Genomic DNA, 22,513 nt, shown 5'->3' with positions numbered 1-22,513 from the left:
GTTCCTCTGTGACGAAGGTCCCAGCAACAGACTCATGTTCAGTAAGTTTGTTGTCCTCTTGTGGAGACCCACCGCCAGTCACCAGAGTAGCGGCATGATTTGAGGCCAGCTTGTTCTTTGCTCTGCGTTTCAGGTCATTCCACCGCTTGTAGCAATCATCAGCTGTGCGCCTCACAAATGCAAGGGCACTTATGCAGTCCGCGATGGTCTGCCAGTGTGCCCTACGTTGACCTGGTGTGGTCTTGCACCCTGCAGTCACCAACATTTTGTGGCTATGTGCCGACACATAGGTCACAAGTGCAGCAAGTTCCGGGTCATTAAAGCTAGGCTTCCTTGACATGCTGGAGTGTGTAGCCGTGTCTTGGGTCTGTTGTGCCAGAGCACCCTTCTTCCTCTTTTTCAAAGGTGGCGCAGAGCCTGAGTGGCTTACGCCGCTCTGGTCAGTAGGGGCAGAAGCACCGGTGGACTGGGTAGTAGGAGTGTGCGAATGCACAATGACCATAGGCCTTGGTAAAGGCCTTGGCAGAAGTGTGACGTTGGCAGGGGGAACGTCATTTTGATGGACCTGGACCGACACTGTCCTGGCTGGGAGACTCAGAGCTGGGGTGGATGGAGCTGCAGCTGCCCCTGCAGCCTCCCCACCCTGCCTACTTGGGGCAGCAGATGACATAGCTGCCCCAGATCCACGTGGCTTGGTGACACCAACTTGCACTGCCACACGTGGCCTAGACTTGCTGACCTGGAAGTCAGCCTGGGAGTCATCCTGTGCCAGGTCAGGTGCCACAACGGGCTGGTCAAACAAGGGCTGAGCTGGGATGGTGTCAGCCACGTTTCCCACAACCATGGGGGGGGGCATGGGTGTCCCTGATTGGTCCTCCACACATGGGGTCTAGGGGCACCCTGCAAATCCTGGCCACGTCCCCTACCGTGCCCACCATGCCCACCTTTTGAAGGTCGGCCACCTTTGCCTCCTTTACCGCTTAGTCGCCTCCCAGCCATGGCACTGATGTTGTTGTGCGTATGGGAGTAGCAGTAAACTATTGTCCTGGGCAATTGGGGATGAAAGGGGTAGGGTACTAGATGGAATTTGTACCCTAGTGCTCTAACAAGGCTGTCTGGGACCCCTGGGGGAAGATGACGGGTCACGCAACGCACAGGCAGCCCAAAATCAAAAAATAACGTGCACGCAACCCCTCGTAGACCACGTGCGTGAAAAAATGAACCCACACTATGCTGTGGCACCCAGAAACACAAAAATAAGCGTACGCGTAATACACGCAGCCTACAATGACCTCTGAGGGGGTACGAGACACACGGGGCAAGCACAGTTGGTAAATATGTGCGCGACTCACTGTCTGCCTGGAAAAAGAATGTGAAAAAGACGCGCATTTGCGCGTTGGCAACACCCCCGCCAAAAGAAGAATTGTACGCTGTCTGAGGAGACAGGACAAAAGAAGAAGTGAACGCTGTTTGAAGAAACAGGCCCAAAAAGAATAAAGAACGCTGTCAGAGGTAACGGGGAGTACGAACTTGAAACGCTGTGAAGTATTTGCGTGTGAACCGACAAGAAGTACAGAATTCACCCACTCGCTCTCCACAAAAAGCATGTACAAGGGAATGGGGTCCTACACGTACCTTTTAAAGTGGCCCACGCGTACAGCGTCACTTACCCATGTACGCGCTCAGGCCCTTTCCTCCAATTACACCAGCTGACACTCGGACGTGCAGTTTTTGGATGTGTACGATGAACATGCACCCGTGTTGATGGAAACACCCAAGCACGTCACGTCACTTATGCGCGTAGGCCCTTTCCTCGGATTACACGCATCCACACGCGGACATGCAGTTTTTTCACGCGCACTGCCACGTCACAAGGGAAACGCCCACGTGAGTCACATCACAGAAGCGCTTACGCGCTAACGGCCTTTGGTCCAATGAAACCGTGTACGTGTGCTGACATGCTTACGCGCGAAGGGCCTTTCCTCGAGTTACACGCTGACGTGCAAGATTTTCATGTGCCAAATCACTCTGTTTCAAGCTGGCCACGCAACAACACACGGAAGACCACGCTCCTGCCCAGAAGGCCGAATTACTGCCCCTCAGAGCCCCGAGCACGCTCCCACCTGCCATCTGCTGCTGCCTGACTGCCTGCTGCCCACGTGCCCTGCTATTTGCTACCTGCACGTCAGCCAAGGGTGCAGTTGCTGTGACCACCCCTGCTGGAACCGAAGACTCCTGACTGGGATACCATTGCTCCACAGCCCAGCCCCAGGACCCAGTTGCCCACCCACTCCTGCCTCTGGGGTTGCCACGTCGGGCACAACACCATCTGGCACCACTGGCAACCCCCAGCCAGAGAGGCAGAGGGCCATCAGCTTCAGTGCAAGGGAAGTTGGTGTCCTGGTGGAGCAAGTCCTGGGGAAGTATGATACCCTCTTTGGAAGTTTGTGCGCCGACAATAAAGGACGGACCAGGATCTGGATGAACATCGTGACTGCCATCAACGCGGAGGGTGTGGCAGTCCGCGACTTACACCATGTCAAGAAACGCTGGGAGGACTTCAGGTCCAGGACCCTCAACAAGGCACGGCGCCTCTTGAAGGCAGCGGATGCCAAGGGGTGCCGGGTCCACCTGTCCGACCACCAGATGAGGGTCCTGGAACACATATGCCCAGCGCTCCACATCCAGGTCCTTGAGGGGCAGACCCATCTGGAGTCGAGCGGTAAGTGTACATGCATACTGATTGGACGTTGTGCGTGTGGTGGTGTGCCAGTAGTGTGCAGGTTGCACATGTGTTTTCATAGGGCCATGTAGGGATGTGTATGAACAGGGGCGTGAGGCTGCACATGTGAGTCCTCTTAGGTGTGAGACACATCGATGGTGTATGTGTTGGTAAGCATGCTGTGCAAATGCAGGTGTGGTAGTACACATGTTTGAATTTCTGTGTATGTACGTTGGCATGGTTGTGGTGTCACACATGGATGGTGGTTCCTGCTGCATGTATCGGCACTGTGTACATGTGCATGTGTGTGTATTTGACAAGTGTGCAACTGTGATGCAACATGGATGCACGTGACACTGATATGTAGAAGGCTGAATGCCAGATGTGACATGTATGGCAATCGCATCACTGCGACAGTTGGAGGAGATGTAGACATGCATGTAAGTGTGGTGGTGTGTGTGCATGTCTAGTGCACTCCCTGTGTTTCATGTGATGTCAGGCTCACGTTCAGCTGTTCATGCTGTTGTATGTGTAAGGATGTTGCTGCCTGGTGCAATATTGCTGTGGAAATGCTCATGTGTGTGAGTTGAAATGACATGTGTGTCGTGGAGTGTGATGCCATGTCTGAAGTTTGACACTGCCACTTATGTGCAACTGTCATGTGTGTATCAGTCCATTGTACAGTGCCCTGATGTCTGTGTTTTATCTCTCCCTGTCTGCAGCGTCAACTGATGAAGAGGGCGGAGAGGTTGCTGTGGAGCACAGCAGCAGGGATCGCACCACCAGCCGGAGACGCAAGGCCCGGCTCCCCTCCCAGATTGTCATCTCGTCGGGGAGTAAGGAGTCTGGTGCTGCGTCCCAGGCCGCAGCTGCCAAGGGTAGGTCCAAGAGGCGGAGGTTGGAGGTGGACTCCTCGGCAGCAGAAGGGGCAGCTGCGACCCCACAGGGTCCAACGGAGGAAGATGGCATGGAGTCATCCAGGTTGGTGGGGGGTTTGGTGGAGGAGGAGGCCATGGAAGGGACACACAAGGGGTCTGGAGGTGGGGATTCCACTGATGCTAGTGGTGCAGTGCAGGGGCAGGGACAGGAGGCAGCACAGGCCACCGCGGAGGTGCCTGTGTGTAATCCTGTCCCTGATCCTGTCACTGCATCATCTGGCACCAGCAGGGATGCCTACGTCCAGACCTGTTTTCAGGGATGGGATGAGCGCACAACAACTGGCCTTCCTCTCCCTGCAGACGTGGCTATCCAGGACCGTGTTGAGCCTATCCTGAGTGGGATAGCGTTGCGTCAACGGGGCATGCGAGGTGACCTGCAGTCTTTTCGTGGAGAGACTGCACGTCGTCTCGCATGCCTCTTTGACCACGTTGACCTACTGGGACGGGTCACCGTTGCTGGATTCCTCCATGTGCTGGACCTTCTTGCGACCGCCTCCTCACCTGAACCCCCTACATGCCAGTCATCCTCCATGCCATCTTCCCACCCATTTGTCACCTGGGTACCCTGTGGAGCCGCCCCTGACCCAGCGGCCAGGCTGGTGGAGGACACATCCCTGCCACAGTCGGGAGTCGGACGTCCAGCAGGGGTGGCCACCACGACAACTGCACCCCAGCTGGAGGAGGACATGCAGGCAGCAAAAGCCAGGGCGCAGGCACAGGCACAGCAGCAGCAACATGGTGGGAGCAATGATGGCTCGGGGCCTTCAACATCGGAGGGGAAGGCATCGGCCATAGGGCAGGAGGACCCCGGATTTCAAGTGTCTTCCGTGTGGCAGCGGTTGGGCCACGACATAGATGCGGAGCGGCAGCGGGCGGAAGAGGCACGGCTCACAATGGTCAGGGTTGAGAACTCCATGCGGAGGGCCCTGAGGCGGGCCGAGTGCCTCGAGGCAATTCACAGGGAGTTGGAGGTGAACATGTCGTCCCTGCGAACCCTCAGGGCCATGGAAGAGGACCGCCTTCAGGACATTGAGCGGAAGTTCGATGATGCCCTGGCCCGGGACATCAATAAGTGAGCCGTCGGACTAGCCCGCTGCCATTGTAAATAGTTAGATAGTGTTAGGTTTCCTTTCTGTTTTTGTTTTATTTGGGGCAATTGGACAATGCACCACGTTTTTCTATATAGTTCTTTATTAGGTAGTCTTTTCATTTGTTGGGCTCATGGACCCTGGATTGTTGATTTGTATATAGTTGAACGGTGGATTTTCTTTTTTTTCTTTTCATTTCACCATGGAGCAATGGATTTCACTTTTTTTTTCCCCTTGGATTTGCTTTGTTGGACTGAGACTTTGGACACATTTTCATTTGGATTTCTTTGGATTCTGATTTCATATTTTTGATTATTTTCTGGACATGCTGCGTTTTATTTCTTCTTCACATTATTGTGTGTTTTCTTTTCATTACATTCATTTTGGATTCAATACATTTTTGTTTCATACTTCGGTGTGTGGTATTCTCATTGATTTCATGCATGTCATGATGTGGGTTTTCACATTCACTTGCACCCATTGTGTGTGTGTGACGGACATGTGTTCATTTACATACTTGCCATTCGGGTTGTATCATGTAATGGGCATTTCTATGTGGGTGGATGCAATACTTGGTTGGGTCTTTGGGCTGGGGTGGCATGGGGTGTGATGTGGCTGGTCATTAGGCCCATGATTGAGGATCGTCATGACGTGGGGGCAGGGGACATGAGTGGGACAGGAGTGGGGGCCTGCTGGCAGGTGACCCTAACTGCTGGGGGGTGGGGGTGCTGGGGGACATGTGTGGGACATGACTGGGGGCCTGCTGGCAGGTGCCCCTGACTACTGGGGGGTAGGGGTGCTGGGAGACATGTGTGGGAGACTGCTGGCAGGTGACCCTGACTGCTGGGGGGTGGGGGTGCTGGGGAACATGAGTGGGGGCCTGCTGGCAGGTGCCCCTGACTGCTGGGGGGGTGGGGGTGCTGGGGGACATGTGTGGGACATGAGTAGGGGCCTGCTGGCAGGTGCCCCTGACTGCTGGGTGGTGGGGGTGCTGGGGGCATGTGTGGGAGACTGCTGGCAGGTGACCCTGACTGCTGGGGGGTGGGGGTGCTGGGGGACATGAGTGGGACATGAGTGCGGGCCTGCTGGCAGGTGCCCCTGACTGCTGGGGGGTGGGGGTGCTGGGCGACATGAGTGGGAGTCTGCTGGCATGTGCCCCTGACTGCTGGGGGGTGGGGGTGCTGGGGACATGAGTGGGGGCCTGCTGGCAGGTGACCCTGACTGCCGGGGGGTGAGGGTGCTGGGGGACATGTGTGGGAGCCTGCTGGCAGGTGCCCCTGACTGCTGGGGGCTGGGGGTGCTGGGGGACATGAGTGGGACATGAGTGGGGGCCTGCTGGCAGGTGACCCTGACTGCTGGAGGTGGGGGTACTGGGGGACATGTGTGGGAAATGAGTGGGACATGAGTGGGGGCCTGCTGGCAGGTGACCCTGACTGCTGGGGGGTGGGGGTGCTGGGGGACATGAGTTGGTGATCAGTAGTGCAAGGTGACATGTGGCTTGGCTGGGGACATGCCCATGGTGGATGGGCTGCCTGCGGGACATGACCACGGGTGCAGGGTAGTCCCCTGTGGTGTGGGCTGGCTGCAGGGGCCGTGGAGGGTGTAGAGGGAACACCTGGGAGGACCCACACTGCCAATTCACGGATAGGACTCCCCGCACACCCCTGAAATTCACGTACCCCTCTCTGACAGCAAAATCGCATGTGAAACTTCCCGCACACCCCCGAATTACACGTACTCCACTCGAACAGGGCCAATCGCGTGTGAAACCTCTCGCGCACCCCTGAATTACACGTACCCCCTTCGCACAGGGGTACGTGTAATTCAGGGGTGAAACTTCCTGCGCACCACAGCAATACACGTACCCCACTCGCACAGGGCCTATCGCGTGTGAAAAACTCCTGCGCACCCCAGGAATACACGTACCCCACTCACACAGGGCCATCGAGTGTGGAACTTCCCGCGCACTCCCGATTTACACGTACCCCGCTCCGATCACGTGTGAAACCTCCCGCGCACCCCAGGAATACATGTACCCCACTCGCACAGGGCCAATCGTGTGTGGAACTTCCCGCGCACCCCCGATTTACATGTACCCTGCTCCGATCGCGTGTGAAACCTCCTGCGCACCCCAGGAATACACGTACCCCACTCGCACAGGCCATATCGCATGTGAAACTTCCCGCGCACTCCAGGAATACACGTACCCCACTCGCACAGGGCCAATCGCGTGTGAAACCTCCCGCGCACCCCAGGAATACACGTACCCCACTCGCACAGGGCCAATCGCGTTTGAAACTTCCCGCACACCCCCGAATTACATGTACCTTGCTCCGATCGCATGTGAAACTTCCTGCGCACCCCAGGAATACACGCACCCCACTCGCACAGGGCCTATCGCGTGTGAAACTTCCCGCGCACCCCAGGAATACACGTACCCCACTCGCACAGAGCCTATTGCGTGTGAAACTTCCTACGCACCCCAGGGATACACATACCCCACTCGCACAGGGTCTATCGCGTGTGAAAATTCCGGCGCACCCCAGGAATACACGTACCCCACTCGCACAGTGCCAATCGCGTGTGGAACTTCCTGCGCACCCCCGATTTACATGTACCCCGCTCCGATCGCGTGTGAAACCTCCCGCGCACCCCAGGAATACACGTACCCCACTCGCACAGGGCCAATCGCATGTGGAACTTCCCGTGCACCCCCGATTTACAAGTACCCCAATCCGATCGCGTGTGAAACCTCCCGCGCACCCCAGGAATACATGTACCCCACTCTCACAGGGCCTATCGCGTGTGAGATTTCCTGCGAACCCCAGTAATACATGTTTCCCGCTTGCCGTGTGCTGTGTGGTGGCCCTGTATACTGGTGCAGGGTTAGCGCAGCCCTTTGCGCTGGATTGGGAATTTTGATGGCTTTTCCTTGCGCGAGGGGCGTTCTTGAGGGCGTAACTGGTCGCTGCTGCAGGGTCGGTGCACTACTGTGCGCCACGGCTGGTTTTGGTAGCTAAAATCCATGAATACGCTGTGCGCGGCAAGAGGGGAACAGCTTATCCTCCAACATATAGCACACACACTAGGGAAGGGTTTTCTCCAAAATCGGACAATGTATCATACACAAGCACCACAAATGCAACAGGTACAGTAAACACAGCAAGCACAAATAAACCCACTGCAAGTGCAGTTGCAGCACACCCCCATGCAGACACAGCAGTATGCAAACACAGGACAATTACTGACACCTAGAATAGGAGGTGCCACTGTAGTTGGAGGGAATCCTTTCACAGTTACAGGGGTATGCATATACCCACAATAGGACAGTTTACAGGGCGACTTGATGTGTTCAGTGATACCAGACCCCCAAGAGGAAGATAGGGTTGATGTGACGATAGGAGGCAAATTTTTTTTCTTTTTTAGTAGACCCTGGGGCTACTCTCTCATGTATATGAGAGGGAAAATGTCCAAAGTCAAGGATTGCCATGAATGGTCAAGGGTTCTCTGGAGTCAAGTTCCTTTTACTGATGAATTATCAGCATCTATCGGAGAGTGTGACATGTCTGTTATGATATGATACGATATGATATCATTGGTTATTTATAACATGCTTAATACCCAGAGGTTGTCAAGCGCTGACCCGGGGATCAAACCTATGTTGCTCTGTGTCGTCTTGCTTCCAAGACGAGCACGTTGCCGCTGAGCTATCCTCCCGAGACCTCCCTTATTGTATTCATGACAGACATCTGTTAACAATTTGGGAAGAGATTTGATGACAAAACTTAACATGATGATTTCTTTTACTGATGAAGGGATAGTGTGTTCCACTCCTGGAATACACTACATGAATGTGGGTGAATTTATATAAGCATTCACAGGGCAAGTGGCTCTGCGAGGTGTACCAGTAGAGCCAGAGGTTTTTCTTTATGGGATGAGTATTCTATTGACATGGCTACCTGGCTTAGTGGGAAAGACTATGAGAATACCTGATGAATACTTATCTAGACCACAGATACCCATGGACAAAGAGGGAGGACAGACCATCCCTCTAGAGTTAGAAGCAGTCATAGTATGAAGGGAAATGGTGATGCTTGAAGGAACGGATGGTGAGGGTAGACCATGTAGGACAGTGATAGCTATTGAAGAAGGGTGCAGGTTGACTGACATTACTGATGATGACATGTTTAGAGATGATCTAACAGATGATGAAGTAGTGTTCTTTCTGAGCATCACATATGCGATAAGAATGGAGAAGAGGGAAATACCACATCGAATGGCGATAATGCGGCAGCATCCAGCATTTTTTGAGGAAAACTTGGAGAAGGTGCCAAGTGTCTTATGGACTACATGCCCTTATGGTGTAGGACTATTGAAGGGAATAGGGGAAGTCAAAATAAAGCTGAAGCCGGGGCCGATTTTATCTTGAGCAAAACAGTATCCCATGTCTCGAGAGGCTGATGAGGGTATATTCAAGATTATTTCTGCACTAATGAAACAAGGTATTCTGGTGCCATCAGAATCAGCGTGCAATACTGCAGTGCATCCGGTGAAAAAATCAAAGGGAGGGTCATGGAGATTCATACAGGACATGAGACCGATTAACCAGATTGTAGAGGTAGAGTTTCCTTTAGTTCCTAACACAGCGACAATACTATGCAGTATCCTAGTGGAAGCACGATATTTAATTTTTCTCATTCCCGTTGCACAAGGACTCACAACGCTTGACTTAATTTACATTCTGCCAGACTCGTCTGAAACACACTATGCCGCCCCAAAGGTATTTTGAGTCACTATCAATCTTTAATAGGGACCTACAGATGGACATAGGCAATTTGAATTGAAAAGTGTTGTGAAACAGTATGTAGATGACATTTTAATTTGTAGCACTACAGAAGATGAGTACAGACAGGACTCGATTCAGTTGATGACTATTCTAGCAGACAAGGGATACAAGGTAGACAAAGAAAAGCTACAGTATTGTCAAGAAGAGGTGTCATACATAGGATAGCTGATTTCACATGAAGGTAAAAATGTGACACCTGAGGTGATAATGAAAACTGCGAAACCGCAGACAGTGAAACAGATGCAACCAATTTTGGGGCTATGCAATTATGTTAGAGCCTAGGTGTTTGAATACAGTTTGTACACAAGACCCCTTTTGCAGGCTTTAAAGAAAGCACAAGTGAATGGTGTTACAATAGAATGGACTGAGGAAATGGAGGAAGGATTTGAGGAGTTGAAAAGGGCAATTTGCACAGCTCCTGTTTTGGGAATCCCCAATTATGCTGAGGAGATTTTGTTATTTTTGCACACAAATGGGACAGTCATGACAGCAGTGCTTACACAGAGGACTACATTATGTTACAAACCTCTAGCATATTACAGTGGGATTTTAGATCCAGTTATGAGAGAGCACTTTCCTTGCGAACAATCATTGGCAGCTGCCACGTTCATAATTGAGAAGTCTACAAATATAGTAAAGGGCTGCTCTATGACGTTTTTTGTCGAACATGCTTTGTTTGCCATTTTAGGGAAACCCAAGGGTACATTGACATCTCAGAGAGCTTCTGCTTACGAAGTAATGATTTTGAATGAAACAATCAAATTTGTCAGATGTAAAATAGTGAAACGCAACACATTTTTAGCTGAGCCAGTGGCAGAGGGCTAGTATGTGCAGGCAGAGGGTGAGTATGTGAATGATTGCGCAAACAATGTTTGATTCTATGATGATATATCTTGAATAAAAGAGAATGCCTTGCCAAGAGGGGACATTATTGATGGATCTTTGAAAATTGATCAGACAAGTGGAGAAAGGCATTCTGGTGCAGCTGCAGTGACACATAGAACAAATGGCGAGTTTGAAATTGTAGTGGGAGGATAGCTCTGGGTCAACGTGCTAGCCTTGGAAGCAAGACGACACGGAGCAACACAGCTTCGATCCCCGGGTCCGCGCTTAGAAACCTCTGGGTATTAAGCCTGTTATCAATAACCCATCATATCATATCATAGCAAGTGCAAGACTACCATCTCACTTTTCAGCACAATTAGCAGAATTGGTAGTGCTCATCGTCACGCTTGAGAATCAGAAAGTATATAAGCATAGAAATGGGACAACAAAGGAAACCAGGAAAGTCGTTCTGCAGCCCTCAGAATCTTTGCTTGTGACAGACTATCGTTTAGCCACTTCACCGCACTACGATAACTGTGATGAGAATGGACTAGTCAATATTTGAGTGCCTGCCCACCCGCGCTGCGCACCTAGCGAGTACCACGAGTACTGTTTGCTGTGAGGACCGGCTGTTTGTTTTCCCTCTGCACATCGTGTCAAAGCTGCCTGAATTTCGCCGGGAGGACGTCTTTTGCGGCAACACTTTGCCTGCCTGACCTTTCACAGGAAGTTTAAAGGTGACTCTAAAGACTTGTGTTTCCCACATTGGGCTTGCCCGTGACGCTGCACTTATTTAATTGGTGCCCTCTCCGCACTACGCCCAAAGGGGCGTTTAGTTATAAGAACGTTCTAAGAACGTTATAACGTATACTTAGTGCCTTCTCTACGCCGCGCCTGAGCGGCGCTTTGACTATTTGTGTTGTTTTGTTTGTTCTGACTATTTACTTCCTTTGTTTGTGTTTACATATTTTAGAGTGCCTGCCCCTTGCCTGGCTGCGCCTCTTCCTGTATCATTCATAAACCGCTGCTCCTGCGCACCCGCGCTGCGCACCTAGCGAGTACCACAAGTACTGTTTGCTGTTCGCTGGGCTCGGTGCGGCTTGCGGGGACTGGCTCTCTCCTTTATCTAGTAGTGAACTTGTGGTAGGAAATTGATTTTTCTTCTTGTTTAAGCCACGTGGTTAATTCTTGTTCTGTGTGATTTATAAGAACTTCTAGAGTCCGTTGTGCCAATTACCGTTGCATTATGGATTTGGCTTTAAGAAATGGGAAAAAGAGGAGGGAGTGTTTCTATCAAACCCTTCCCTCCGCCGACTCTCCAAAAAATGTAAATAAAAAGAAAGAATTTAGCCCTGTAACTTCACTTAATGGTAAACAATTGTTTCTTTCTATGTCAAATCAAGTCAAATCAAGACGATGTGTTGAAACCATTTGTTGAAGTAGACTCTATGTCTGAAAAACAAATTGTACCCGTTGGATCTGATGAAGTATGTTCGTTAAAAAAAGCAAACGATAAAATAACCAATGATCCCTTTGATACAGAGGAACACACCTGTAACATACAAAATATAATTGCTGACATCCATGACAATAGATATTTACCGATTTCTGATATTTCTATGCTTGCACCTGTAATTATGTCAGACTTAGACAAAAGAGTACGTTTATCACTCGGCCCCTCCACTCCAGTGTCTACTCAAGGCATGCGGATGGAGCACGTACACTTTCACAAATCCAACATTAAAGAGTCCAATTATCAGTGTACAGACTCAGGAAACATCACAGAGAAGATTGATGTACAATTTACGTCCACCAGTTCGCCTTCAAAGAGATCCGTGTCTAATCCACTCATACAAAGCCACTATTTGAGCAGAAGACTACTTCGGTTCCTGTGTTTAACCTTTCCAATGTGCCCGTCATGCCACAGACTCAAGAAACTATTGAGGAAGACTGCTTTGAACAAAAAATCAATGATCTACCTATCTTCATGAAAATTTTAAACTTGTTGGATCGTGGTCATGAATACTCGCATCTTCTATTGCAAGAGTTACAAAAGGAAATGTTAAACAACACTTCCCACATCACCAAAATTGAAGGTTACATCATGGCGCAAGAAGCATGGCAGGGATATCACATGAACTGCAAAGTGAAGGATGCTGCAGAAATCAACAGGTTGAAAAAAAACAAATGGGTACACAAACCTCTGATGAACCAATGCTATTAAACGGTGTACCAGTGACTTTTGCACAAATATTGCAGTGCAAGTTTGAAAGTAGAAAAAGAAGAGGACAAGGAGTCATCGTCGGAATCTGATAAAATTGATTATCTGGAAGTTGCTAAACTGCAACATGAAAGACTGATACAAGTCGAGAACATCTTGGTCCAGATGAACTCCAAAAATAATATACTAGACATGCTAAAAGAGGATCAAACACCCAATGACAGTAAAAACTTGGTAGAATCTGCACCGGACAGTCCTACGATTTTGATTGATTTAATGGATAACGCCACGGCCAAAGAAGAACATCAAGAAAGCGCGGCATCTCAAGCAAAGTTCTATTACACGTCACGAAGATCCAAGAAAAATCATTTAAAAGCGATAAAAAGACATCACAAAAATAAAGGAATCTCCCTCAAAGCTGAGAAAAAAATGCATGATTTGTCTAAAGAACTCTCTTGTGGAAATAAAGAATCCATAAGCACTAATTTAGGTGCAATTTTGGTGAGCTCTCCAGAACAAAAATTAAACTTAAATGAGTTAAATGAGGAGAGCAAAAATGCCTTGCAACTGAAACCATCTCCTACTCATGAGATTGCTCTGAATCAACTGGTTTCTCAAAAAAAAAAATACAGAAGCAGCTCGTGAAACGTTCTAATATGGAAGTGGCTGACATGAAAGGAAAAACTCATAAGGAAATCGAATCTAAGGTGCAGCCTGAGCTGATGGTTCAACCCCATTTAACTTCATTTTTTACCGATATTTCATCAAAAAAATCGGATGGGTTCACTAGAAACACTACATTCAAAAGTAAAGAGAATAGTTTTGGAGAGACTGCGACCACTGTGATTGAAGAAGAAAAACATTCAAAAACAATGCATAGCAAAAGAAGTCTTAGAAAAAATTGCCATACTACTAGAATCAATCCCCAAAGATGAAAGCTCTTGCATAGATATTCACTTTAAGCAAGGTCAATTGATTGAAAAGGTTCTGCAGACGAAGGGTCCTAGTCAATCCATATCTGATTCTACAGTATCTACCCTCGCTAAAAACACCCTTCCAGAAGCAATCATACAACAAGATCAAGATGGTCAAACAAGGACTGAACCTAGAATAACAAATTTCCATGCAGGGGGTGATTTGCCCGAAGAATGGAAAGAAAGCGCTGGCGAGGCTTTCCAACAAGAGTGCCCTAATGAGGTAGAAGAGAATCAAACCATCCACCAATTCCAGAATATCCCCTCGGAAATGAAAAATACCATTGGATGGATCAGTGACGTCAAAATCAATGGGACAGCTCGCATTAACAGATCATTCCTCATGAACGCCCTATATAAAATTCCTCCACTCAGAAATTTGGTCACAAATGACATAGGGCCTCATTACAACTCAGGCGTTAAGGGTTAACGCCACCGTTAACCCTTAACGCCTGATTCTGATTTTAACGCCTGCTTTTAGCAGGCGTTAAAATCCATGGCGCTAACCTGCCATGGTGCTAATTACGCCGCCGTAATTTACGGCGGCGTAATTAGCGCCTTCCCCACTCCCATTATGCCCTATGGGGCAAAAATGGGAATGGGGAAGGGAAAATGGGAAATGGGGATTTACCGCCCCACTCACCTTGGAATGGGGCGGTAAATCCGCCATCCACCATGGTGTAAACAGGGTTTACACCATGGTGGTAAAGTTGGTGCACTTAGCACCAAGGTTGTAATGAGGCCCATAGAGTGGATTAGATTGCCTAATACGAATAACAACAGGATGCTGTCTAAAGTGTCTTCTCCCATAATTGCTAAGCTAATGTGGGATTACCAAAGTGATCTTTCGATCCTTGGTCTGGTTATCGTTGGATTTCCACAAATAAAAATTGCTATGGACTTTCTGGAATACCAACCACCTCCTCCGAAACTAAACAGTGACTCTACAGATTCTCCATCTGTTGATAATGCATCGAACAAAAACATGTCGGAACAACTTTCTGCCTTGACTAATGCCCTAAATGGGCTTAAATGGCTGGAGCCTCTCATAAAGTCTGCTGTCAATATAAGTACATCTACAGCCTCTTCATAAAGTCATGACCTTACCATTGTGTCGTGGAACTGCTGTGGGCTACTTAATTTACTGAAATGGAGAAGAGCGGCAGAACATAAAATCTTACCTAACATTCTATTTATTCAGGAGTCTATGGCCACGAAAGACATCCAATTTGACGGCTATAAACCTATTCCCACCATGCTAGAAAAGGGATGAAAGGGAGGCCTACTGGTGGCATTGCGATCTTGATTGACACCCGTTTAAATTTTACCATCAATAATATATATGAATCGGATATGTTCATTTTGTTGGATATTTCCTTCTTGGTTAAAACGAATGAAAATCTATTGTTGGTCTCCCTTTATTGGAATCCCGCTCAACTCCTAATTGAAAAAGCGGTTGAGATCTTAGGTGATGCTCTTAATCGTGCACTCTGCAAAGCTCCACATGCAGAAATCCTTATCGGAGGAGATTTTAATTCCCATATGGGATACCATGGCATCTCTAAGAGTTCCTACTCGCACCATCACCATGTCTCTAGTCTAAAAGGAAAGATTTGGTGTAAATTCCTCAAAACCTGGAATATACACTTAATTGACCACACAGATACTCATTGTAATGTCACTTGGAAAAGGGGTAATGCAAGTTCATGGATCGATCACATGTTTGCCTCAAATGGACTTTCTCGTTCTATGACTAAAACAAATACCCTTAGGACTGATATGGGCGATCATGTGATGATCACTACCTCAATTCGGAACTATTTTACCTTGTGTCCTCCATTAGCTCAGTTAGCACTAATTCAAAGTCACAGACCAGGTGCCTCAATCAACTGGTCTCCTGCTACATGCAGAGATTTCACATTCATTGTCAATAGAGACCTCTGGAAAGACAAAGCACAAAATGGTATGTTTAATTCTGCAATCCTAAAATGGAATTGTGAAATGATTGCCACACATTTGGTGAAGGGTGTTTTTCGTAAGTCTGAGCAACTCTCTTGTGAATATAACAGAGATGACTTTTGTGCTAAGATAGCAGTTTTAAAAAGTAAGAAAAATGCTCGCATACGGATGTTAAAGAAGTCGACGTTGTGCTTCAATGCCGAGTATTTTGCGCTAAAAAAAAGGTTCTATTTTCATATAAAAAAGCAGTAAAGGAGATTCATGATGCTAACAAACTGCTTCAAAATAAAAAAATAGTAACTCTTCTTTGCAATCGCAAGACTAAAGACATATGGAATACGATAAGATCTCTAGACAAAGAACCATCGCGTGAGTTTGTCTCTTGCATTGATAGTGCAACCTGGACTTCTTTTTTTCTCGCCAAATATGCTCTCCCAGAAAATTTCAGTGTGCTTGATTCTCCACCTGATTGCCATCTACTTCCTAATGTCTGTCCTTGGGGAAAGAATGACATACTTGAGGCTATCCAGAAATTGAAAAGCTCTAAATGCGCAGGTCCTGATGGACTCCCGCCTTGCTTAATAAAGGATGATCCTTTATTCTGGGCCCCTATTTTTCTTACGATTTTCCAAGAGATATTCAAATACAAAAGGATACCGGAGTCTTGGCTTACTTCAATTATCATCCCCTTACATAAAAAAGGCTCAATTGAAGACCCAAATAATTATCGTCCTATAGCGATCATTGATGTTGCTGCGAAAATATTTGCTTCTCTAATTCTACAAGAACTTGAACTTTTCGCACGCAATCACGATTCTTTATGTTCTTCGCAAGTGGGTTTTCGCAAAGGGATGGGAACCCCCCTTAATGCATACTTGATGGCTCATATTTTATCTCATGCCACATGCCCGTCTCATGGCCCCGTCTTTGTTGCCTCCTTAGATCTGAAAGCTGCGTTTGACGGGGTTATTAGAAGCAAGTTATGGGAAAAATTGCGGAAAGCAAAATTCCCCCAATATCTTATTATTCTTATTCAAATGTTGCACTTTAGAACTAATTTCAAAGTTAGAATCAACAGGGAAGGGTCTCTAACCCAAGCTATTCCATCTTTTACAGGTGTTAAACAAGGCTGTAACTTAGCAGCGATACTATTCAATCTCTACCTACTAGATATAGAAGATCTATGGAATGCTAAGAAGTCATTTGCAATTCGCATTCGCGCATTTACCTTGTCTTGGTTAGCGTACGCTGACGACATCTTATTTTTCGATCGGACTCAGTCAGGTCTTCAAGCTAAACTTGATTGTTTTATGCAATATTGTAGCTCTAATAATTTGGTAGTCAATCCTGAAAATTATTTTCTCAAATAAGAAAAAAGTATGTAAATTTGTATGGAAAATTGGTGTTTCTCCAATTACAATCAGCCCCACTTTACCGTACTTAAGATTGATTCTCTCAAAGAATACCTCCTATAAATTCATGAAGGAACAATTGAATGCGAAAATTTCTCCATTAAAATGCCAAATGAAAATCCTACTAAAGAAAATCTGCACATTTTCTCTAGTGCCACTTTTGGAATTTTATTCAAAAAAAGTTGAAGCCATTTTAATATATGGAGCTGAACTTACCTTACATGACTTAGGGCCAATATTGGACCAACTTCAAGGGCATATTTGGAAAGATGTATTAGGCTTACCTTTATCAATGCCTAATGTTGTGATAAGACAAGAGTTGGGGATTAACTCCCTCTCCTCCAGATACAATTGGCGCATGCTAAATAATTTTGCTAAAAATATTATTTCCTATTAGAAACTCTCTCTACATAGGGCTAAACAGAATGCTAGCTGATAACAACCCTCCCTCTATGGTGCAATTTAAAGAACGCATGCTAACTTTACTGGATAAGATCAATCTCCCAATGGAAGACTTGGAACTTTTTCAAGAGAAAATCAAGAAAAAGCTATTGCTACAGGATTGGGGCGATACCTGTTCGAAAATGGAAATCTACCCTTCTTGTGCGGAATATCGCAAATTTATTCACAAGCAGAAACCACGTATGTCTTACTTGATACTTTGTCCCTGCTCTAAGGTCCGTCGCACATTTATGCGCTTCAGGCTAGATTTAATTCACACTCGATCTAGAACGAAATACTGGTCTAAAGATACATTGGCTCACACTAACGAGGTATGTCGTTTTTGTAATCAAGCTCTGGAGACCTTAAAACATCTGTTTTTATATTGCTGTTATTTTCAAAATATACGATGCATTCTTATAAAGTCCTTTGTGCAAGCTAATACGATTCTAGCTAGAGAGTGGATTTGGACTAAATGTATGTGGGGATCAACGGACACTTCTGTAGTAAAAACAACGAACTTTGTAAATATTATCGAGAAAGAATTGGAAAATGCGTCTCAACTTTAGAGAACTAATGAATGTTGAGAATTGATGGTGCTCAAATCTAGTGTACTCTTGTACAGATTTTAATTTATGAATTTGACATTTTATGTTCAACATGTTACATCGATTGTGTTCATATCACAATGTCTTATGTTGTTTGATTTTAACAATTTTGTATTGTCTGAACGAATCTCAAATTATTTGTAAGGTCTACATTTTTGACTAAAAACAAATAAAGTTTAAAAAAAAAATAATAAAAAAAAAAGAATCAGAAAGTGATGTGTACAGTGACTCCGCCTTTGTGATGTCAACCGTAGACCCAGGGCTGGCACGTTGGAAAAGGAGGGGCTACTTCCGAGCAGACGTTACTCCAGTGCAACATGCATCCCTATTGGATAGGCTTATTAAGGCGTTACAACTCTCAGTAGCCATAGCGATAGTTAAATGCGCAGCGCATACTAAGCATACAGACTTTATCTCCTGAAGGAACGAAGCCGCAGAAGCCAAAGGGGTTGCGTATTCACCAGATATCTCAAGTTTTGATACTCCAAATGTCAAAGAGGAGGTTGTCTCGATTGGTGTCCAGATATTTGGTCGAATGAAAACTGGTCGAAAGACATTTGGTCGACGCAATTTGGTCGAAAACCAAATGGTCGCATTTTTTTTTTATTTATATATATATTTTTCGGGTTTTCGTTTTTCAAAAAAAGGGGTTTTTAGAAAAAAAGGGGGTTGGTGGGGAACCCCCCCGCCCCCCAAACAAAAAAAAAAAAGGGGTGAAAATAAAAATAAAAAAACATTCGACCATTTGGTTTTCGACCAAATTGGTTCGACCATTTGTCTGGTCGACCAATTTTTTTCGACCAAATGACTGGTATGGTAATGCAAGAAGCATTTAATCATTTGCCAAAAAAGGCAATTAATGGAAATTCAAGGTAGTGCACCACAGGAAGAGCAGGAATTATGGAAACGAAGGGGGTGTTCTTTATCCCCCACAGAAGCATTATGGCGACAGGATTGCACTGGAAATCCAGTTATGCCAGTAGCATTATTAAAGATCACGATGGACCAGCTGCATTATCCCACGCATGTGACTACGGAGAGTCTTGCTGCTACGATTGCGGAAGACTGGTTTGTTCCAGATCTATTAGAGCATATTACTTTCTATGGAGAGAATTGCATCGTATGTCAGAAGTTTACAGCTGGGCATACACTGAGAACGATTAGAGGAGTTATTCCTTGACCGAATGGTCCTTTTCAGCATTTACATATCAATCATGTTGATATGCTGCAGGTGTGTAATGGATACAGGTATCTGATAGTGGTGGTGTGTCCTTTCTCCAGGTGGATCGAAGCAAGTCCGCGTACACACCCTGATGCCACTTGTGTAGCAAAGTTTTTAGTATGTGAAGTCTTTCCAAGATGGAATGTGTATGAAGTGCTGAGATCCGCTAATGGGCCTTATTTTGTTAATGAAGTATACAAACAGATAGGACTATTGTTGAGCATAAAACACAAGTTTTCTTAAGCTTATCACCTCCAAGCGAACGTGATATGTGAGAGACTTAGCATCCTCCTTAAAGAAACGATTGCCAAGCTCAAGCTAATATTGAAAAGGGGCTAGCTAAAGAAACGATTGCCAAGCTCAAGCTAATATTGAAAAGGGGTTAGCTATATTATTATTATTATTAATATTATTATTATTATTTATTAACATTTATAAAGCACACAGCAGCCCGAAGGCATCATGGCCCTGTTACAAGACAACATACTTAGTTACATAATACACTCTTAATTACATGCAGAGTAAGGAAAGAAGAGGAGGGGACAAGTGGAGGGAGAGGAGAGAGGGGGGCAGTGTTAGTTCAACAGAGTGGTTTTTAGAACTTTCCTGAATGCTGGGAGGGAAGTCTCGGCTCTGAGTGTGTTGGGTAAGGCATTCCAAAGTTTAGCTGCAATATATGGGAAACCAATCCCACCTGCTTTGGCCCTTTTGATAGGAGGGATGCGCAGTTGGTTGGCATGGCAATTTCTTTTGGGGCGTGAGGAGATGTCTCTGACAATGGTCTTGGATAGGTGGGCCAGGGCTGAGAGTTTTAAGCACTTATGTGTTAAGGTTCAGGTCTTGAAGGTGATCCGTTCCTTCACGGGGAGCCAATAGGCATCTCGCCTAGCGTGTGCAATGCAATGTTGTCCCTTTTAGGTATATTTAGTGCTGCTCTAAGGGCATTATTTTGTATGACTTGGAGTCTGTTTAGATTTTTTGTAGAGGTGCCTGCTAGGAGGACATTGCAATAATCTAATTTTGCTCCAATGGTGGCTCTAGCTATAGAGAGTCGGTTCTGTTTGGATAGGAAGGGCTTTACTGCATTCATGAGCTTAGTGGTGTGGGCAGAAACAGAAGCAATGGCGCTAACCTCACGCGTCTTGGATAGAGTGGAATCTAAGTGGACAACTAGTGTGTCTACTGAGGAGGAGACAGGGATGAGGGAGTTGTCGATGGTGAAGTTGCAGTATTTGTGATCCATTTTGGCAAGTGTTTCTTTGGGGCCAATAATGATGATCTCAGTTTTGTCTCCATTGAGACATAGCCCATTTGCCGCCATCCAGGCTTGGATGGTGCTATAGATCAGATGGAGGGCTGCAGCATCTTGGTCATAGGACCCTGTGAGAGGCAGGAGTACCTGCGTATCATCGGCGTAATTTGTGTATGCTATGTGGAAGGCAGCCAAAAGAGAGGTTTTGTGAACAAGTTATAGAGAGTGGGAGCTGTACATGAGCCCTAAGGGACTCCAGAGTGTATGGTGGTGGGAGCCGCATTTGCCTGTTTAGAGAAAACCTTCATAGCTCTTTCCTTTAGGAAGGAAGCCTCATTTGAGAATTGTGCTGTGTGAGTGAGATGTGCGGTGAGAATCTGGTGATCCACAAGATCAAAGGCAGCGGAGAGGTCCAAAAGAAGGAGGAGAGATGGTTTACCTTTGTCCATAATTTCTGTTATTTGGTTTTTAAGGTCTAGGAGGGTGCTTTCTGTGCTATGGCCTTTTGCGGAAGCCTGATTGTCTCTTGCCTAGGATGGAGTTCGATTTGAGTAAATGTTGAATTTGGCTGTCAGCCGCTTTGTCCGGGAATTTTAGGAGGAACGGGACAGTGGTGATGGGTCGGTATTTGTTTGGGGAGGTGGGGGTCTAAGGAGTTTCTTTTTAGTAGAGGGTTCTTTAAGGCTGGAGGGGTTGGACCATGTAGTAAATGAAGCATTAATGAATGGTGTTAGGAGAGGTGCAAGGGAGTCAGCTCATTCCTTAACAATGGTAAGAGGGCAGATGACTCTTTTGCACATGGATGGTTTAAGATGTTGGAGGAGGTCGAGGACTTCCAGTTCAGTGATGTCACAGAAGGAGAAGAGCAGGTTAGTGGAGTCGTGTGATGGGTGGCAGGGCTGGGGATGCTAGTTGTTGTTGGGTAATGTTTTGAATTGCGCCTACATTTTTTCTAGTAGTAATTCCATTTTGCTGAGCAGGGCTGCTTGTATGCTAGCGTGCCACTCTTTGTCTTTAAAAATCTTGTCGGGGATGGTAGAAGGGGTGACAAGGTCTCTAAAAATGGTGAACATTTTCTTGGATTGAGAATTGGCCTTAGAAATCCGTGAGTTGAAGGAGAGAGACTTAGCTTCAATAATCGCTACTTTATATAGTGAGGATAGTCGTTTGAAGTCTTCCTTGGTGGAATCACTCAGCTTAGATTGCCAGTTAGTTAGAGCGTTACGTTTACTGGTACATAGGGCTTGTAATTCATCTGAGAACCAAGCGTTAACGTGCATAGATTTTTTTCTCTTTTTTGCTTTTGATCAGAGCGTTAGCATCAATTGCTTTGGTGAGCATGTCAGCGTAAATATCTGCAAGTGTTGCGGGGTCAATAGAGAATGGAGGCTTGAGTTCAGGGACTTCCAGAAAAGGACAAAGGTTGCCCTTAGTTAATTATTTTGAGCTTCTTACCTGAGCTGGTGGAGCATAGATGAGAGTTTTAGAGGTTGGGGCTGTACGAATGGTGAATTGAATCCAGTTATGATTCATCCACGGGTAGGCATAGATGGAGCTGATAGTAGTAGGGCAGTGTTGGTCAGCCACCCAGTCGAGAGTGTGACCTTTGCAGTGAGTCGGGCTGGTGACTTTTTGTAGGAATCCCATATCACTGACTTATTTTTCTAGGGCTGGGGCTGCTTTATCTTTGGGGTCATAGAGGCCCAGGTTAAGGTCGCAGAGTAGGATTGTTTTGGTCGATTTTTGAAGGTTCTCTCCTAATAAATGGAGGAGATGTCCTTGGAAATCTAGGGCTGGGCCAGGAGGTCAGTTAATGACATGTATATTTAGGGTGCAGTTAAGGGATAATATGATATGATAGGTTATTTATAACCACTTTATACCCGGAGGTTTCTAAGAGCGGACCCGAGGATCGAACCTTTGTTGCTTCGTGTCGTCTTGCTTACAAGGCGAACAAGTTGCTTCTGAGCTATGCTCCCGGGATAGAGATAGTTTGGTGGATATT

The sequence above is a fragment of the Ambystoma mexicanum genome, chromosome 9 (assembly GCF_040938575.1).
Source record: "Ambystoma mexicanum isolate Mex_15411 chromosome 9, UKY_AmexF1_1, whole genome shotgun sequence".
Lineage (NCBI taxonomy): Eukaryota > Metazoa > Chordata > Amphibia > Caudata > Ambystomatidae > Ambystoma > Ambystoma mexicanum.
Note: the sequence above shows the minus strand (reverse complement) of the source record.